Genomic DNA, 18,761 nt, shown 5'->3' with positions numbered 1-18,761 from the left:
GTTTAATCAAGTCCAGTTTCTAAGTTCTTTCTTTCTTGGGTCGTGCACCTAGAAAGCCACCACAAAGCCCAAGGCCGTCTAGATTTTCCCCTGTGTTACCTTCTAGGAGTTTTCTAGTTTTACATTTTGCACACAGGTCTGAGACCCATTCTGAGCAATCTTTGCGAAGGCGTAAGACCCATGTGGGTGTGCAGGTTTTCCAGCACCGTTGGCCGAAAAGACCATCTTTCCTCCACTGTGTTGCCTTTGCTCCTTTGCCAAAGATCAGTTGATTATATTTAAGTAGCTCTATATCTGAGACCTCTATTTTATTCCATTTACCTATTTTTTTTAAATTTTTGCCAATACCGCACTGCCTTGATTACAGTAGCTATGTGGTAAGTCTTGAAATCAGGCAGTGTCAGCCCTACAATTTCGTTCTTCCTCGTCAATATTATGTTCGCTGTTCTGGGGCGTCTCCTCTCCATGTAAACTTTAGAATCAGTTTGTTGACATCTGTAAAATAACTTGCTGGAATTTGGATTGAGACCTCAATGACTATATAGACCAATTTGGGAAGAAATGCCATCTTGACAATATTGAGTCTTTTATACATAAACAAAAAGATTTCTCCATTTATTTAGTTTATTTTTATTTCATTCATGAGCGTTTTCTAGTTTCTTCATATAGATCTAGTTAAAATATGTTAAATTTATTCCTAACTTAAAAATTTTTCATTACATTTGCTAATGTAAATAGTGTTGCGTTTTCAACGTCAAACTCTACCATTAATTGCTAATATATGGGAAAGTGATTGACTTATGTATATTAACTGAAGTTCAAAGGACAAAATGCTAGCTGGAACCAAGCAGAATAATTCTTCACATAGCCAAGGTGGAGCGGGACCCTTGGGTACTTTTTGGTGACCCGCTTGTCAGACTGAGCTTTATTACCTTGTGGCATTGACCACAAGGCATATTGTAAAATATTCTTGAGGAAGGATTGGGAGAAATTAAGAAATACTGCTGGCCCTGTGTGAGTAAATTCTTAACCACTGGCTCTCAAGGAGAGGGGAGGAAGCACTGATCTACAGCGTTAGCCAATTTCTGTGGTATAAAAACTCTCCCCACTGCTGATTTGTAACTGCCGGTGTGACACTTAGGAACACAAATGTGAGGGGAATGCTAACGACCAGCCCTAGAGAGCCAGCAGGAGACAGCGCCAAGGCACCACTGTGTATCTTTCCTAGAAAGCCCCTTGACATTAATCCAACCAGGAGCATCTTAGGTTGCTAAGCAATAGATGTCTCAAAAAGTGTAATTAAAGGTGATAACCAGCATCAGAGCAACTCAACCAGACGCAGAGGAGAAGACCAGCTAGTCCTGGTGAGGCTGCAGGAAGGAGACTGGCCATGGGTGTTCATAAACCTTTGGGCAGGGAGGTAACTGGCCGCAGGGAAGGCTGGTGGCAGGCGACGGGCTCCTCTGGCCGCTCCAGCAGCTGCCAGTCCTGGAGTCTGGTGACCCATCCTCAGCCTGCTCCTGTTGACTAGATCTTGCTCAATAAAGCAGTCATCCGTCCTGAGACCCACGATCCTTCTGAGAGGACAGCGTCACCACATCCCCATCCAACAGGGACTGCAGAGACTAATCCTTGGGATTCTCTTTGGACAGCTACTGACCATATTAAATCAGCCTAAAACGCTTGGACATCACTCCAAGAAAAAGCCCCTCCATTGCCGCTGAGCATTTTGTCTGCTGGCCCAACTCTGCACTCTTCCTGCGCCTCCCCAAAGCTATCCTACCGCCCCTCCAGAACCCTGGTTTCCTAAATCCAAGACCCAGCACAGTGGCCTCAAGGCCCTTCATGATCGGGCTCCCTGTTATTTCTCTGACCTGTCTTCCTGCCACTCTCCCTTATCCACTCGCTTTGCTCCAGCCCTTGCCCTGCTTCCTGTTCCTAAAACACTTGCGTCTCTTCTGTTATCCTGTGGCCTTTGCCCTCCCTTTCTTCAGTTTCTGCTCAGGGGATGGTTGGTCTGGGAGCCCTCCGCTGGGGACTTGCATGAAATCCCCACCCCTCTCCCCCACTGAGCGGTCTTCATCCCTTTCTGAGCTGTCACGTACTTACTTTCTCATCGTCTGGCCTCACACAGGTACGACGCAGCCCCCTGGGAGGAGGGGGCTTTTCTGTTCTGTTCCCTGCTTTATCGACAGCACCGTGAGCAGGTCCCGCCACACAGAGCTGCTCTCAATATTTTTTTGTTGAATAAGTGAATCTATCATAATCTTTTGTTCTGTTCAAATTAATTTGTTTGTCAATATACTCATTGATGAATTCCAAAATCTACAGATTTTCTACAGTCTTCCAGGTGCTGGAGATAAAGTAATAAATAAGAGTCATGATCCTTCCCCTCTGCCTTCGTCCACCCCTGAGTGGCGCAGTGACTGCCTTGTTGCTAAATTCAGTGGATTCGTTTCCAGCCTCTGTGTAGCATCTCGTACTTTACCATCTCCTTCTTTTCAAAATACCATTTTCTCTTGCCTTTACTCATTCTTTGATTTTCCTTTTACATCTCTGGCCACTCCTCTGCCTCCTTCGCTGTTTCTTCTCTTCACCTCGTCCCTGCAGTTGGTGTTCCCTGGGACTTGGCTCCAAGAGTCCATTCTCCTAGATGCTAGACTCTCCTTTACCCAGGCAACTGTATACATTCTCGTTTCTTTAAATATTATTTATATGTTGGTGGCATCAAAGTTTCTGGGTCCAGCTCAAATCTCTACTTGCTCTCTTGCCTATCTCCAGCTCCCAGAACAAAGTCCAGCCCGTTGTAGGCTCTTAAAGACATTTACGGAATTATTTGATGAGTAATCATCTCCCCTGAGCTTCAGGATCAAATATCCTCAGCGTCTCTGTGTGACTGTCCCATAAATACCTTAAATTCTGCACTCTCCATAGAAAACCCGACATCTCCTCCCCCAGAGTCCCCTGTCTGTTGTGTCTCTTCCTCATTGAGTGATGCTGCCATCAACACGGTTTTCCATGCTGGAAACTTCCACATCTTTCTCGATTTGTTCTTTTTCCTCAGCCCAAAACATTTCAGGAGGAGCTTGCAAACTATCCTCTTTACATCTACATGCTGGAAAAGCCAAAGTCTTATTTGCTGTCCAGAAGGAATGGCTGCAAAAGCAGACTGGGGGAGCTTCTTTGGACCGGATGTAGGTTAAAGAAGCAGAGAAGCTGGAAGGCCAAACAAGAGCCCTTCTGTGTTCAGCACTTTCTCTCTTTTTCTCTCTAACATATATCACATATGCATTATATATATATACACCACATACATATATGTCTTTATATGTGTATCTTTTTATTTTAATTGAAATACAGTTACAATGTGTCCATTTCTGGTGTACAGCACAACGTCCCAGTCTTGCATATACATACATATATTTGTTTTCATATTCTTTTTCATTAAATGTTATTACAAGATATTGAATGTAGTTCCCTGCGTTGTGCAGAAGAAACTTTTATATGTGTATCTTTATATATGTATACTATCACACACACAATTATACACTCTCTATATATACTTTCTCTCTGTATACACACACACACATGCACCATACCTACACATATAAACATGTGTGTATGTGTGTACATATTCATAAAGGTACCACCCAGATCAAGCTGCAGATCATTTCCGGCATCCAGAAGACTCCCTTGTGCTCCTTGCTGGCTAATGTCTGGACCCTGAAGGCAATTACTGTCTCATTTCAATCACTATGTGTCGATTTTCCTAATCTTGACCCATACTGTAAAAAGATATGGCACATTCTCTTTCACTCTCTAGTTTTTGCTCATCCTTGTCTCTGTGGGATTCATCCATGCTACATGTAGGATTCTTGATTGCCTTTCCCTTTTCACTGCCATGCAGTATTCCACTGAAGCAGCATTCCACACTTTTTTATCCATTCTCCATGCATTATGCTGGATTTAAAGATAGATACTTGTGAATTTCTAATTTATTAGTAGCTTTTATCAGGAATGAGGTAGAATTTTATTAATTAGATATCAACCTAAATCAAGATGTTGCTTTTTTTCCTTCGATAAATTAATATGTTATAATGCATTCATTTATTTCTAAAGGGAAGCTATTTGCCTGTTAAATTTTTTGGTAATTTCTTTTTTGGATTTTAAATATTTTCTGAAGTTAACTTTTAGATATTTCATTTTTCCGAGATAAACACTGTTTCATCCAATTTTCAAATTATTAGCTTGGCATTTAGCAGTGTAACCACATTTAACCATTTTTATTTATTTTCTAAGTCTTTACTATTATTTATTTTGTCTCTTTTATCTTAAGTTAATTACTTCTTGGTTTTTATGCAAATGACCAATTTTTGCATTTGTGTATTAATTATGAAATTTCTGCACTGGTAATTAATTGAAGCTTTCATACTTATCATTTTCTTTTGCTTTCCATAGAATTATTTTAATTGTTTGGATAAGGATTTCATTCTATAGTTGAGTTTTTCTTCTATTTTCATGCTAAATTTATTTTATTCCTTGTGTGTTTCTGATCATCGCCCTTAAGCCCATATTCCACTTTATCTGTGAAATCCCCTGGGGCCTGTTTTAAGGTTATATTTCTCCAGAGAAGAATGGCATTTGTTTTTCCAGAATCCTGGGCTCAGTGCCCTCCTGACGCTACTTTAAGTTAAATTATTTGCCAAGGCTCTTTACAGACTGGCAGGCAGTGTGAGTTCATGTTGAAAACTGGCTGAAGAACTGGGTTGTGGTTATAAGTTCTAAAAGGATTTTCTCTCCTCTCCACCGAGAGTGGCTGTCCATCCCCAGCACGTGGTTATGACATAACGAGAAACAGTGTCTCATCCTCTTAAAAGTGTCCCAGCTCAGGAGGCATACTCTGCGATCACTCAGCGCTCAGGCTGTTACGGTGGGTCCTCTTGCTGCCCCGTTCGGGGCGGCAGGTTTAGCCCTTGCTTTCCTTCACAGACAGTGTGCTAACCCTTTGGGGCCAGCTCTGCTCAGAGTATTCCCACTAGACTTTCAGCCTAGGCTAGCCCTGGTGTACATCTCTGTCTTCGGTCCTCCTTACCCTATGTAGCCATCAGAATGAACGCTCGCTTCCATCAGAGTCCCTGGCACAGCCCTTGGAAGAGACGTTTGCTTGGAGCAGTCTGCAGTATGAACAATAGTGGTGACAGTGGATTCAGGATGGCCCTAGACCTTTATCCTCCCTTGAGCATTAATCATCATAAGAGAGCTCTTTCTGTCTTTCAATATTTTTGCCTTGAATTCAACTGCAATCTCATGAGCCCTGAGTTCCTTTTGTATATACATTTATCAGCTGATTATTTCCTTTCCAACAAGTCTTTGTGAGTATGCTCTAAAATGCATTACTTTGTGTACACAGGTTACATTTTTTATCAAAACAGAAAGAATTTCCTTTAATTGGTTTTTCTTATCTCATTTACAATTGCTGAAATGATAAGCAAGTTTGATCTCAGTTTTTTCATAGTTTCTATGTTTTCTTTTCCATTTCCTTTTGAATGATTTTTCTATTTTTTTCTCTTTTACTTCATGGTCTTTGTGTTTTTAATTTGGTGTGTGTGTATGTATATGTGTGCGTGTGTGTTCCTTTGTATTGAAACTTCCTTTTTTAAACGTTAATAATATGTTTTCAGTACTTAAAAAAAATACTTAGGCAGGTGAACAATAATAAGAAATGAAGCTATGTTTATCTCTGCTGTCCTCTCATTTCCAGATAGGGAAAATGAAACATTATGAATACCTCATTCACGGCTCACGCGGAGCCTGCTACCCACTCAGCCACCATTCAGTCTCCACCTCAGCTCTTGAATGACTTTCCTCAGTTTTAATAATAATAAATAAATATTATGCAAACCAATCAACCAACAAGCCTCGCCTGAACCCTCATTTTCTTATGCTGTTTTTGCATGATTTACCATCCTGGTTGTAAGTCACTTTATGTGAGTGTCATGTTCACTCACATAACGTGAGCAGAAGGCTCTGGTGTAAACCGAGCCCTCTTGCAGTGCATACATCCTAGACACAGTGGCGATTTTTATGCAGTGAGAAGACTTTCAAGTCCAAGTGAATTACAGGACTCAGTTTTAGCATTTCTCAAATCAATTACCTGCTGTTGAATTATCACTTAGACGTTTTCTTTAAAGTATTCGGCAGCAGGGATTTATGTAAAGTTGTAAACTATCTTTGAGCCAGTTTATTGAAAGGTGTGGTGACTACCAGGTAATTGACTCTCAAGTTCAGCAGGTTCGTGTAGGTAGACACAAGTGAACAAGACCCAGGAGGGTATATTCACCTTGGCTCTGCTCAGAGACTCAAGACAAAAAATTCAATAAACCTGTATGGCTCTTATCAGTAAATGTCTGGATTATAAATTGTTTAGAACACATTGTAAAAAATTGTTGAATTCCCATCTTTCAGACCTTGAACAAGCCAGACATTTGAAATGTCAATCACAAAATAATTTTTTAAAGATGGAAAGAAAAATATAAAAAAAAAAACCACTTTAAACATTTGCATGCTTCTATTACTAGATAAGATATTTCTGGTTCCCTTTTCACTTGGACTGAAACAAAGATTTTAAAGTGTGTAGAAAACATTCACGCTTCAAAGTCTAGCTGCTACAATAAAATCAGCCCCTTTTTATACAGAGAATGAGAAAGCTTTTGCTAGATTGGCGGTCCTTGCTGTCTTATGTAAAATATGTTTTGGTTCAGCACTCTATGTAAATTGCAGGAAAAAAAAGGGGATTTTATCGTAATCTGTACTGGCTATAGCTATTAGGTTTTTGTAAACCTGGATCCTGGATTTAGCATCCATTTCCTCATCTTAAAATGAAAGAAAGAAGAGATAACAAGTAAAAAGAAACGTAAATTTGATTTATTGCAAAGACAATTATTCTTTTATTTTTATAATGTATTCAAATTCTGCATGGAGATGAGACTAATTTTAGCTAAATTCTTAAAGAAAAGGCATAGACATCACTTCTTAAATTAGTAAAAATCCTACAACATACAGCTTCCCTCTTTTAAAAAAATTTTTTTAGTTTATTTTTACCCTTTTTTGGCGAGGGAGGTATTTATGTTATTCATTTATTAATTTATTTTGATGGAGGTACTGGGGATTGAACCCAGGACCTTGTACATGCTAAGCATGTGCTCTACCACTGAGCTATACCCTCACTGCTACAGCTTCCCTCTTTAATCAGGAATTGACTAGACTTATTTGGGTGTTTATACCAAATACGTTCTTGGTCAATATTTGAGTTCTTTTTTCCACTGTTGCCTGGTTTTACTCTTTTGCTCTCCTTATAGTTTTCCCTGGATTAAAAGAAAAAGTGTTCAAGAGAGACAGTGGTCCTGCCCTGCTATTTATTTATTAAGGCGAATGTGAGTCAGTTTCTCATACTAGGGCAAAGACACTTACCAGCAGAAAGGCACTGCAAGCACAGTGTGAAGCGGAGACGCAGCGGTTCCGAACGGTGCCCCAAGAGATGTGAGGTGGGTGCTCCTTGGGAGACCAACTCTGCTGGGAAGTATGGGGCTGGAAAGTGACTCAGGCATGCTTCGCAGGAGCTTCAGAGGTGAGGCGGTGCAGCAGCAGGGGAGGTCCCGTGTTGGCTCTCTGTCTCTCCAGACTCCGGCTCCTCTGCTCCGGACCCCTCCAGGACGGAAGGCAAGGCTGCAGGAAGAACGTGCAGTCTGGGTTAGAATCCCAGCAAATTTATTCAAGAACAAATTTCCTTATGGAAAACTAGAAATTAAAGCCTTAATCACAGCAAAAGAAAACAACAGCAAAATGAAAAGGCAAATCATATATCAGGAGTTATCATAAACCATATACAAGGAGTTAGTATCCAAAGTGTATAAAGAATTCATACAACTCAAGAACAAAACCAAACAATCCAATTTAAAAATGAGCAGAAGACTTGAATAGGCAATTTTCCAAAGAAGATACACAAATAGCCAACAGGTACTTGAAAAGAAGCTCAGCAGCACTCATCATCAGGAAAAGGATAATCCAAACCACAATGGGCGGTCACCTCAGACCTGATAGGATACCCATTACCAAGAAGACAAGAGACAGCAGGGTTTGGCAAGGATGTGGAGAGAAGGGAGCCCTGTGCACCATTGGTGGGAATGTAAATTGGTGCAGTGACTATGGAAGACAGTATGGAGTTTCCTCAAAAAGCTAAAAATAGAACTACCATGTATCCAGCAATGCCACTTCTGGGTACATATATGAAGGAAACAAAAGCTGTCTCTCCAAGCTATTTCTACACTGCTGTGTTCACTGCAGAATTATTTACAACAGCCAAGATGTGGAAACAATCCATCTATCAAGGATAAATGGATAAAGACAAATGTGGTATGTGTGTGTGTGTGTGTGTGTATCAACACATATACATATACATATATATACACACACACATACATAATGGAAAATTATTTAGCCATAAAAATAAGAGGCCATTATGCTAAATAAGTCAGACAGAGAAAGACAAATACTATATGATCTCACTTATATGCAGAATCTAAACAAACATGAATTCATAGATATAGAGATCAGACTGGTGGTTGCCAGAGATGGATGGCGGGGTGGGGCAAAGTGGATGAAGGTGGCCAAAAGACATAATCTTCTAGTTAGAAAATAAGTAAGTCATGGAGATGTAAGGTACTGCATGGTGACTATAGTTAAAAATACTCTCTTGTATATTTGCAGTTACTAAAAGGCTAGATCTTAAAAGTTTCCTTCACAAGAAAAAGAATTAACTATGTGGAGTGTGGATGTTAACTAAGTTTAATGTGGTAATCATTTCACAATATGTACATATATCAAGTCATTATGTTGTACATATTAAACTAAGATAATGCTATATTTCAATTGTATTTCAATAAAACTGGAAAAATAAATAGATAAAGCTTTAGTCAATAGAGAACATCTAAATCTGAACGCCAAGAACTCAAGATACTTCGTCAAGATATATGGATATAGATATAGATATATTGGTCTTAAAATTAGTAATGGACATAGTTGAAAAAAAAGAATTACTGTGCTTTCAATACAAAGGCAAGTTGAAATACAACATAGATAACAATCTGTCCACGTAATTTTTATCTACGATTCACATAGCATGAACTTTACCCGTTTACAGTGTGCAGTGCAGTGGTTTTAGCCCATTCAGAGATGTGCCATCACTGCCACCAGCTAATTCCAGGACATCACCCTCAAAAGACACAGCTTCCCCATTAGCAATGACCCCCTATTTCCTTCTCCCCACAGCTCCAGACAAACACTAACCTACTTTCTGTCTTTATGGTTCTGTTTACTCAGGACATTTTATATAAATGAAATCATAAAATATGTGGTCACAAAATGGATACTCTCAAATAAACTTAATCTGAAATAGAAGAAAATTGTTTTGCTTTAGTTCACTGTCATAGTATTGCTCTCTTTTACAAAGCTGTGTTACAAGTTAGTGCATGAATAAGGTATCCTTGGGTCGATTGGCCAAAAGTATACATTGTGATAACGACAATCCTTTAAATTTCCCATAAAGAAAAAAACACCTGGTCACTAATCCAGCTTTTCATTTCATTCCTTCCTTTTAGAACTAAGTGTTCCCATGGCGATGCTAGTGACTCGAGGACAACAATTAGGTTGGCTAACTTATTTTTCCTGTAAAATTGCTCCCTTGCTTGGCTGTTTAAGGGTATGCATAGGTGATCAAAATCAGTAAAAGCAAATTACTAACAAACATGAGGCTGCAACATGCCTGTTTAAAGAGCGTGTTTATTCTGTCTTTACTGGGACTTCCTACTGGAAGAAGGCAATCTACCCTGCCCAGTGCGGTGGGAAAACTGCGTATGAGACCCTGCAAGTCCCTCAGGGCACAGGGGGGAGCTGGGCAGTGGTTACAGTAGGGTTGTTCCTACAAAGTGGCAGGCTTCCTCGGCTTCTCCTGAGAATGTAGTAGATGTGGTCACAAAAAGTGCAACAGGGTTCAATGTGTTACTGATGAAAAGAAACCTCGGGCACAGTCACCCCAGCTTGTCACCGGGGGGAGAAATGCTGCCATTACGAAGCCAGCTCCTCATCAGGAGGAACGCTCCCCCCGCTGGGGAAGTTCACTCTCCAACCTGGAACTCGCTGATGTGAATGGAGAGGGTGCACTGCCGCCACCGGAAACATGAAGAAATAAAAATAAACACCAGAAACAATGACTGAGTCCTTGCCTCTGCCCCAAGCCACCCCCTTCTCTTTCCTTTACCTCTTCCAGCACCCGAGGAAACGTCCCCTGTGGGCAAGGTAGGCCTAGCAGATGTGAGTTGATGGTATGAGTTAAACATGGGATTCTAGCAACCGTGAAAGGTCATTCCACTGGCACACTGCGGTGTAATTTTAATCATTAGCGGGTTTAGTATCATCATCATCATCATTAATATAGTATTTCTAAAAAGCAAATAAATTACCCAAGACAGACTTACATAGGATGTTTTGAGCCCTGGATATCTAGGGGGAAAAGGATAGTTCCAGAAGTGGAGACATCCAGAGACGAAGGCTCATTGCCTCTGTCTCACACAAGTCTGCCAAGCTCCAGGGACGGTGCCTTGCTCTGGGCGTGCAGGGATGATAACGCAAACTCACTGTTTTAGAGAACTCAGTCTAGGCAGTGGTGGTAACATCCCCAAAGAGAGTGCGCGATTAAAGACAGAATCGTAGGGTGGGTTTCAGTTCATGTGAACGTCAGGGCCAGGCCTGAGGCTTGAAAAATGAGTTAAGCATTTATCAAGAAGAGAGGAAGGTGACAGACTTTTTAGAGACAAGAAATTACTGACAATGTAATGGGGAGAAAATATCAAGGTCAGATAAACAAAAATTCCTCGAAGCACTTGAAGCACAGTACAGTGTAGCAAGCTGGTGTAACAGAGAAACAAGCCAGGGCTGGTTCCTTAAGGGTGTGTGTGCGCGTGTGCGTGTGTGCTCTAATGAGAAGTGTCAATTATTTAAACAGCGGAAGAGACCCATTGGAGTAATTCATAGAGAAAGGCACCACAACCTGCCTTAGTGTACGAAAGTCATTTTATCAGGAGTGATGTAGCATTTTCTCAGATTTTCCGCCTCAATCAAGATGTTGCTTTTTCCCCTTTTGATACATTAATAGGTTATCATGTATTCGTTTATTTCTCAGGGGAAGCTGTTTTCCTATTTCCTTCAAATGTTTTGCTGATAATTTCTTTCTTAGATTTTAAATATTTTCTGAGGTTGACTTTAAGTCTTTCATTTTCCCTAGATAATCATCACTTTATCCAATTTTCAGATTATTAGCTTAGAGCTGAACAGTAGCCTGAGTGCTTAAGATTTAGAGAATCGTTTCTGTTGTTTAGGATGGGACGAACTTAAACACGTGGTGCTGTGGAAGAGGACTCAGCAGGGAGGAAGAAGTTAAGGATGAAGGGAAAAGGCATGTTTAGGGGTCAAGGACCCACAGGAAATGGGAGGCAGGGGCATCTGCAGAAATGCTGGAAGGTTCCTCTCCCTCTCACTTGTCTCTGATGCTCTTACTTCTTGTTTCACAAGGAAAAGGGAAGTCACCGGCAGAGACCTTGCTCAGCCCCACATCACCACCTCTCTCGATGTGCAGCTCCAGTGCCTGTCCCTCTGCATCCTCTCCTTGCCGAGGATGGGCTGGCCACCATCCTCCCCACTAGCGGCCTGGGTATCACTCCCTCCCGCTTTCTCACAGATGTCACACTGGTAGCCCCGGCGTTGTCCTCCTGTACAGCGTCATGGCCACCATCACACACACATGTGCTTTTCATTCTCTTAATGGAACCAAACGATAAAACCAAAACCCAACATTCTATCTGTCCCGTTTGCCCCTCCACGTTTTCCGTGTCTCCTCTCAGCAGAACTCCTGGCGCTACATTTTCCCTCACTCCCCCCGGCAATGCGTTTAGAAATTGCATTTGTTTGTTTACTCAGATTTTTCATCTGGGTGCTGAGATGTGAGAGAAAGTCATCTTACAGATTCTGGTTGGCATTTTACAACGTGGGGAGGACGCAAGGATAAACGTGATTGCTCTTCTTGAAAATTAACTTGATGGAGGAGGCGGCAACTGGGAACACCTGCTCTCTGAGTCCGGGGTGTCCTCTGCGGGGAACTCTATTTACTGCACAGCTTGGCGGGCTTGATCTGTTCGGGCGTCTGTGGCTGTGACAGGGACCCTGAGCAGAGGGCAGCTCCGCCGCAGCTTTCTGTTTATCGAGTCTCCGGCTCTGTTGCAGACCCTCGGGGCAGGGATCAGCGCTGGGCGCCTCTGCATACGGAGCAGCAGCAAAGCTACACTGCGGTTCCAAACCATCTGTTAGTTTGTTTTCTTGTCTTCGGAGGCTTGTTTATCCCTTGACTTGCGGTTATGGTTTTATTTAAATTTGATTTTAGATTAGACAAAAAGTCTTTGTTTTTTCTGATGCTTTCTTGCCCTTGGCTTTCTCACTGTGGTCCATACTCGATTGGCTTAAGTCTGCTTTTATTATGTGGCCAAGAGAAGTGATGGAAATAGCACATCGTTTGGATACTTCCTGTCATTTTCTCTTTCTCCCAGTTTCGAGCAAGTAGTCAGGATCTGTGATTCTTTTCTAAATCTCTCCTCCCAGGATTTGGGCTGGGATGACAGCAAAGGCAGTTTGTCTCTCCTTGTCTACTGTAAATCCCTGGACCTGTTGAGGAGATGACCCTGCCTTTTCTGGAAGCCCTGGGCAGGGGGAAGCCTTGGTAGACAGGAGATGGGGTGGTGCAGTCCCAGAACACCCGGGAGGTGAGACCTATGGCTCCGGAGAGCAGGGTCTCCTGGCCAGGGGCTCTGATGCCATCCCACCTCCTGGGGTGGCAGAGGGGAGCCCCTCCAGGTGACAGAACTAACGTGGAAATCGCGTCTGGGTACCTAGGGCAGTGAGGCACGCCCACTGGGCTCACGGGGTCCAGAAGCGTGTGGGTCTTGGTGTGACTCAGGCGGGCTGGGGGTAGAAGGGCTTCTTCGTCACCTTGATGCTCAGCGAGACTGGACATGCACAGCGCTTCAGCCTGAACATAAATGACGTTTCTTGAACTTTCTATTTTCTGCTTGGGATGCAATTTTTTTCATATACAGTTGATCCTTGAACAAAGCAGGGGCTAAGGGGCACTGAACCTCACAACAGGGGAAAATCCAAGTATACTATGTGGTCAGTACTGCCTGTCGGAGGTTCCTCCAAGTCCACCGTTCCACACCCATCAGGAGACCCGAGCCCACCATTCCACATCCATCTGGGGATTCAACCAACCACGGATTGCATGGTACCGATGTGTTGACTATTGAAAAAAACCCATATGTAAGTGGACCCTCCAGGTTCAAACTTGTGTCATTCAAGGGTCAACTACACACACACACACACATACACACCTTGCTGACCTGAGTTCATGGATTGGGATTCGTATCAGCTACATTTATAAAAAGATTTGAATTTTGTTGGTTTCTGTGTTCAATATTCTACTTACATATACTATTTTATGCATATGCCATTTTATTCCACTCTTTTAAGCTGCAGACATGTGTCCTGAGAAATTATTTTCTCAAACGGAGTTTAATAGCCAGCGTTTCTGTCTGTCCCTGTCTCAGGTAACGGAAAACAGGAAGAGGGACGAGGAGCACAGGTGATTCTCATCACAGATCTCGACTTCTCTGAGGACTTTTTCCAGATATTAAAACGATCATCGCAATCACGTTACAAAACAACATCTACTCTTCCTAAGAGATAAACACTCTTTAAATAGTGTGTCTCTTACATTTATTTCTTCACGTGGAAACGCGTGCACACTTACCAGTGCACTCACTCTAAATTCCGTTAGTGCTCCTTGGCCGTATTTCATGAGAGCCCATGACGCACTCTTCTTTATTAGTGGCCCGTTATTTATTATTGTGTAAAATGACGGTCCTTTAATTTATAGTTCCATACCCTTAATAATGGGCATAGCATTGTTTCTTTTCTCTGGTTTACTTTTAAAAACAGCCTGGGAGATATTTTTGTGTGTACCTGTATGAGTACATAAATCTGAAAGTAGAATTCCTGGCTCAAAAGATTCACATATTTTTAAATTTTGATTGCTTTTGCCAAAGCAACCTCCACAAATTTATCTCCATTTATACTCTCATAAAAAAATGAAAAGCACACAGGTGGTGTGAATTCAGGCCCCGCAGCAACAGGAGGGTCCGCCTGTGGTCACAGGTGTGTTTGGGGGAAAATATTTGGTGTGTGCGTTCCCCAGGGCAAGGCGCTGGCTTACATTCCTGTATACTTGATCTTGAAATTTTTAAAAATTGAGAGCTTTTAGTATTTACTTGGTGCTTAGCAATGCATTTTTTAAAAGTCTGAAAGTATCGTCTGGCATTCATTTCAGCATTTTGTACTGATGACGCTGAGTGGCTTTTCTGATTGGTCACATTGTCATATCCGGAAGCTTCGTCTTTTTACTTTGCTTCTGATATCACTTTCTATACACAAGTTGTACATTTTTATGGGGTCAAATTTGTCCATCTTTCATTTGATAGCAAAGGTTACACCTGGTGGCATTTCTATTGTGATAAAATGTGATATATTATAAGACTAGCATTAGACAAGAGTCAAGGGACCGTTGTCTTTGTGACTGAGTTTTTTTAATCACTGTTGCATTTACCTAAAATTATAGAATAATGTGCATTTTTTGACCTCAGAAAATACCTAAACACCTAAATACATATGCTTGCCTATGTGCACATGAGTGTGTGTGTGCATGTGTGTGTAATTTTCTGGTTGGAGGAAAACATACACAATTGTAAAGGTAACTTTATTAAAATGGCATAAACATATGCCTGGCTCTAATTTGTTCTCAGTCTAGTGCATGGCAGTTTCTATCTCCAAATTGTTTGTACAAGCAAAACAAATGGCTACTAATTAGACAGATTTATCCCGGACATTCTGCCTGCTGAAAACTCAGCTCCTCATCTATTGAAATTTGTACTGAAGGTCTCTGAAATATTATTATGCTTTATTTTAGAAGATGTACACAAACGTCTATCAGCACATCCTAAGTGTAAGGCTAAATGGATCTAAACTTTTCTATGTCTGAGAAAATATGACATTAATGTAACACATTTAAAGGTGGGAAATCAATAACACAGTTAGGTTGCTGCTTATCAGGGTGCCAAGCAATTAACTGTATCATATTTTTAAAGTCAGATTTGCCATTGATCTGTTGAACTGACCAAATTGGTGTAGTCAGCATTTTAAATCAATACAATTCATCATATGACTGATGCTTTATGAATGCCTTAAAACTGGAAGTGAGGTGTCTACATTGCTAAATCAGTTAACTGGTCTAATGAAGAAAAGAAGCACAGAAAAAAGTATGGTGATGTCACGAAAATCAGACAAGAATGCGATGGACCAAAGTTTTTACCACGTGGAACGATGAGCAGTAAAACACTAAAGGAACACAAGACCTCTAAACTAAAAGAAAACCACTTTCCGTAATCATAGCCTCTTCGCTCAAGTCGACCCTCTGCCCTTTGGCCGATGGCTTGGACTTGAATTTACTTTAGACATAAATTCTGTGAAATGAAAGCGCTCAGCAAATCGAGTGACACTGCAGTGCTGGGAATGGTCACCCTACGTGAGAACCCTCAGTAGTGGAATTGCAGACCTGACCATTACTGAGCCAGGAACTTTTACTAATACGTTCATTAATAAAAATGCTACTTTTAAATAAAAGGTCTACAGTTAAATATAATTTCAGTTTAACAGAAGACCAAATAATTGAGACTAAAGACATTTTTGAGCTTCAGATAAATGTTTCTTTACCACAGGAGATATAGGTTTATAATATATCCTATTAAGGATAAGCAAAAATGTATTATAAAGAATATTTAAAGACTTTGGAGTCCTTCTCTTGGCTTTTTAAAACTACATTTCAACATGAGACACTATTGATTGATTTCCTGGTAGAAATGAACAGACTTATATTGCTTATTATCAACATTATGTAACTGTATTTCTTTTTATGCCCCTTCATGAAGCTATACGTACTTTTATAACTCTATTCTCTATTGCTTTATTAAGGTTTGTAACAGTTTTTAAAAAGTTCAAAACCACAGTTCTTTCAGATAATCAGTCTCATTTCTATTTAAATAACTGTTATTTTCAGAAGTATTTGTTTCCCAAAGCTTCTCTAATTCTGAATTGTATCACTGTACCTTTCTTTACCCGTCCATCCATCCATCCATCCATCCACCCAGCCACCCATCCATCTATCCATCCACCCAGCCACCCACCATCCACCCGTCCATTCATCCATTCACCCACCCACCCATCCATCCACCCACCCATCGTGCATCCATCCACCCATCCATCCATTCATCCATCCATCCATCCACCCACCCATCCATCCATGCACACATCCATCTATCTATCTAGTTAATCTTGGTATCTTTCCTATCACAAGGATTTCATTAAGCAATCCAATGGTTTGCATATTTGAGATGGAAAAAATAAAAGCTGCTTGGAAGCTCTGTTTGTATGGGCAAGTCTTGCAACTAGCATCCTTGTCTCAGATAATTGTTCAGGAAGCAGGGACATAACTCGGAGGGCTGTAATGTGAGCATCTTTGTTCCGGGACAAATTTCTGTAAAAAGGACCAATGCAATGTTTAGCTTAGTGGATAGAACTTAGATGCTGGGTAGAGATGGGGGATGTTGTAAACTGACTTAAAACCAGACTTTCCAATAACCCATCCTCTTATTTTGTGCCCCAAGCCTCACTCTAGTGCTATTTGTAGCTGATATTTTGAGACTCACCGCTCTCTTGGGGTCCTGCCAATGTCTGTGTGCTCGTCTACAACCTACTTCTTTCCTACTCAACTCATTGGTCAGTACGTGATCTGTGGAATGACACATCAGCATCACCGAGGAGACAGAGAAACGCAGACTCTCAGATCCTACCCTGAAGCTACTGAATCAGAAGCTCAGGGGTGGTGCCTAGTGAATTGTGTCTTAATAGGTGATTTGTTTTAAGCAGAGACAGTTGGAGAATTGTTACTCTGGACTGAAGCTTCCTCATCTCTACTTCATTGGTTATAACTTCTCCAACCATGGTCAGGCTTCCAGAAATCATGGCTTTCTCTTGTCAGACATGTTTCCTACTAATTTCATTATTGTGTTTTCATGACAGAGGTCTCAGTAGTGTCTTTTGTCTCTGTTTTGGTGACTGATCAATAATTGGGTTGGAACAGACCTTGGTTTCTTCCCATAGCATAATTTTTTTTTAACTTTCATGCATGTTCCAGCAGATATCAGAACTTCATTTCTCTTTATGGCTGGGCAATATTCTGTTACTTGTGTACATCACATTTTGTTTATCCGTACATTCACTGATGGGCATTTGGGTTGTTCTCGCTTTTGGGCTGTTATGAATAATGCTGCTGTGAACATTCATGAACATTTTTTTTATCAATATACCTTTTAAATTCTCTTGGGTACACATAAGAATGAAATTGCTGGGTCATATGTAACATTGTGTTTAACTTTTTGAGAAACTACCAAAAGTAGTTGCACCATTTTACATTTCCACCCACAATGTATGAGGTGTTCAACTTTTCCTTAGCCTAGCAAACACTTGTTATTATCTGTCTTTTTTATTTTAGCCACTAGTGGCTGTGAAGTGGGATCTCAGTGTGGCTTGATTTGCAGTTATCTGATGACTAAGGATATTTAGTATCTTCCCATGTGCTTATTTGTCATTTGTATATCTTCTTTGGAGAAATGTCTATTTAAAATCTTTGCTCACTTTTAATTGGGTCATTTTTCTTTATACTGTTGAGTTCTAAGGTTCTTTATATATTTTAGGTATAATTCCTTTACCAGGTGTATGTTTTGCAGATATTTTCTTCCATTCCATGGATTTTCATTTCACTTTCATGATGGTACCCTTAGAAACATCCAGTCTATTTAATCGGCATTATTTTTTTAATAACAAGAATGGATGTTGAATTTTACTACATGCTTTTTTCCTGTTGAAATATTTAGTTTATGTCACAGACGGTGTCCTAGTATTGAATTAAATTTGTATTTCCAAGATGTACTTAATTGATTATGACCAAATTTTATATTTGTGTATATGTGTGTGTGTGTGTGTGTGTGTGTACACATACATGCTTTTGCTTTGTTTGCTTGCTTATGTTTGCCTCTTTGTTCTGACCAAGTCTCGGGGTAAATATTACTTTTATGGTAACTAAGCCTTTGTGTTTCTAATATTACCAGATATAAATATTTAATGCATTCTTACTTGGTGCCTGAACAAGGTTATATATTGGCTCTCCTGGGCCACATATGGCTCACAGAAACACTGTCTGGCACACACAATACTGCAAACACTGGGACAGCTCCCCTACAAAGATGTGGAGATTCAGTTTTATCTGCAAACTCTAACTAGGTATCCCTGAGCTCGTATCCCCACCCCAGCAACAATCAAGGTCTGCTTTCCGGTTTCCCCTGTGGGCGGGTGGTGTGGGTCCCAGATTGCTACCGTCTTCTGTGCTGTTGATTATCATTCAGTCATTGATGGTATCTTTCTAGAGCCTCTGGACATATGAGTTTGTAATCTCTGGAGTAAAGGTCAGAACATTTACATCTTCATTTTAAACG

At 40.8% G+C, this 18,761-nt stretch overlaps 1 long non-coding RNA gene across 1 annotated transcript in view; it reads left to right on the top strand.

Moving 5' to 3' along the window:
- The window catches only part of LOC140685571 (uncharacterized), a 36,441-nt gene extending 22,670 nt beyond the window's left edge, over nt 1-13,771 (top strand). Inside the window, exon 5 of the long non-coding RNA XR_012058836.1 lies at nt 13,707-13,771. This is a non-coding gene — a long non-coding RNA (uncharacterized lncRNA). The remainder of the gene's footprint in view (nt 1-13,706) is intronic.
- Nucleotides 13,772-18,761: the final 4,990 nt, after the last annotated feature.

The sequence above is a fragment of the Vicugna pacos genome, chromosome 14 (assembly GCF_048564905.1).
Source record: "Vicugna pacos chromosome 14, VicPac4, whole genome shotgun sequence".
NCBI classification, from domain to species: Eukaryota; Metazoa; Chordata; class Mammalia; order Artiodactyla; family Camelidae; genus Vicugna; species Vicugna pacos.
Note: the sequence above shows the minus strand (reverse complement) of the source record. Positions and strands in the feature narration are given on the sequence as shown.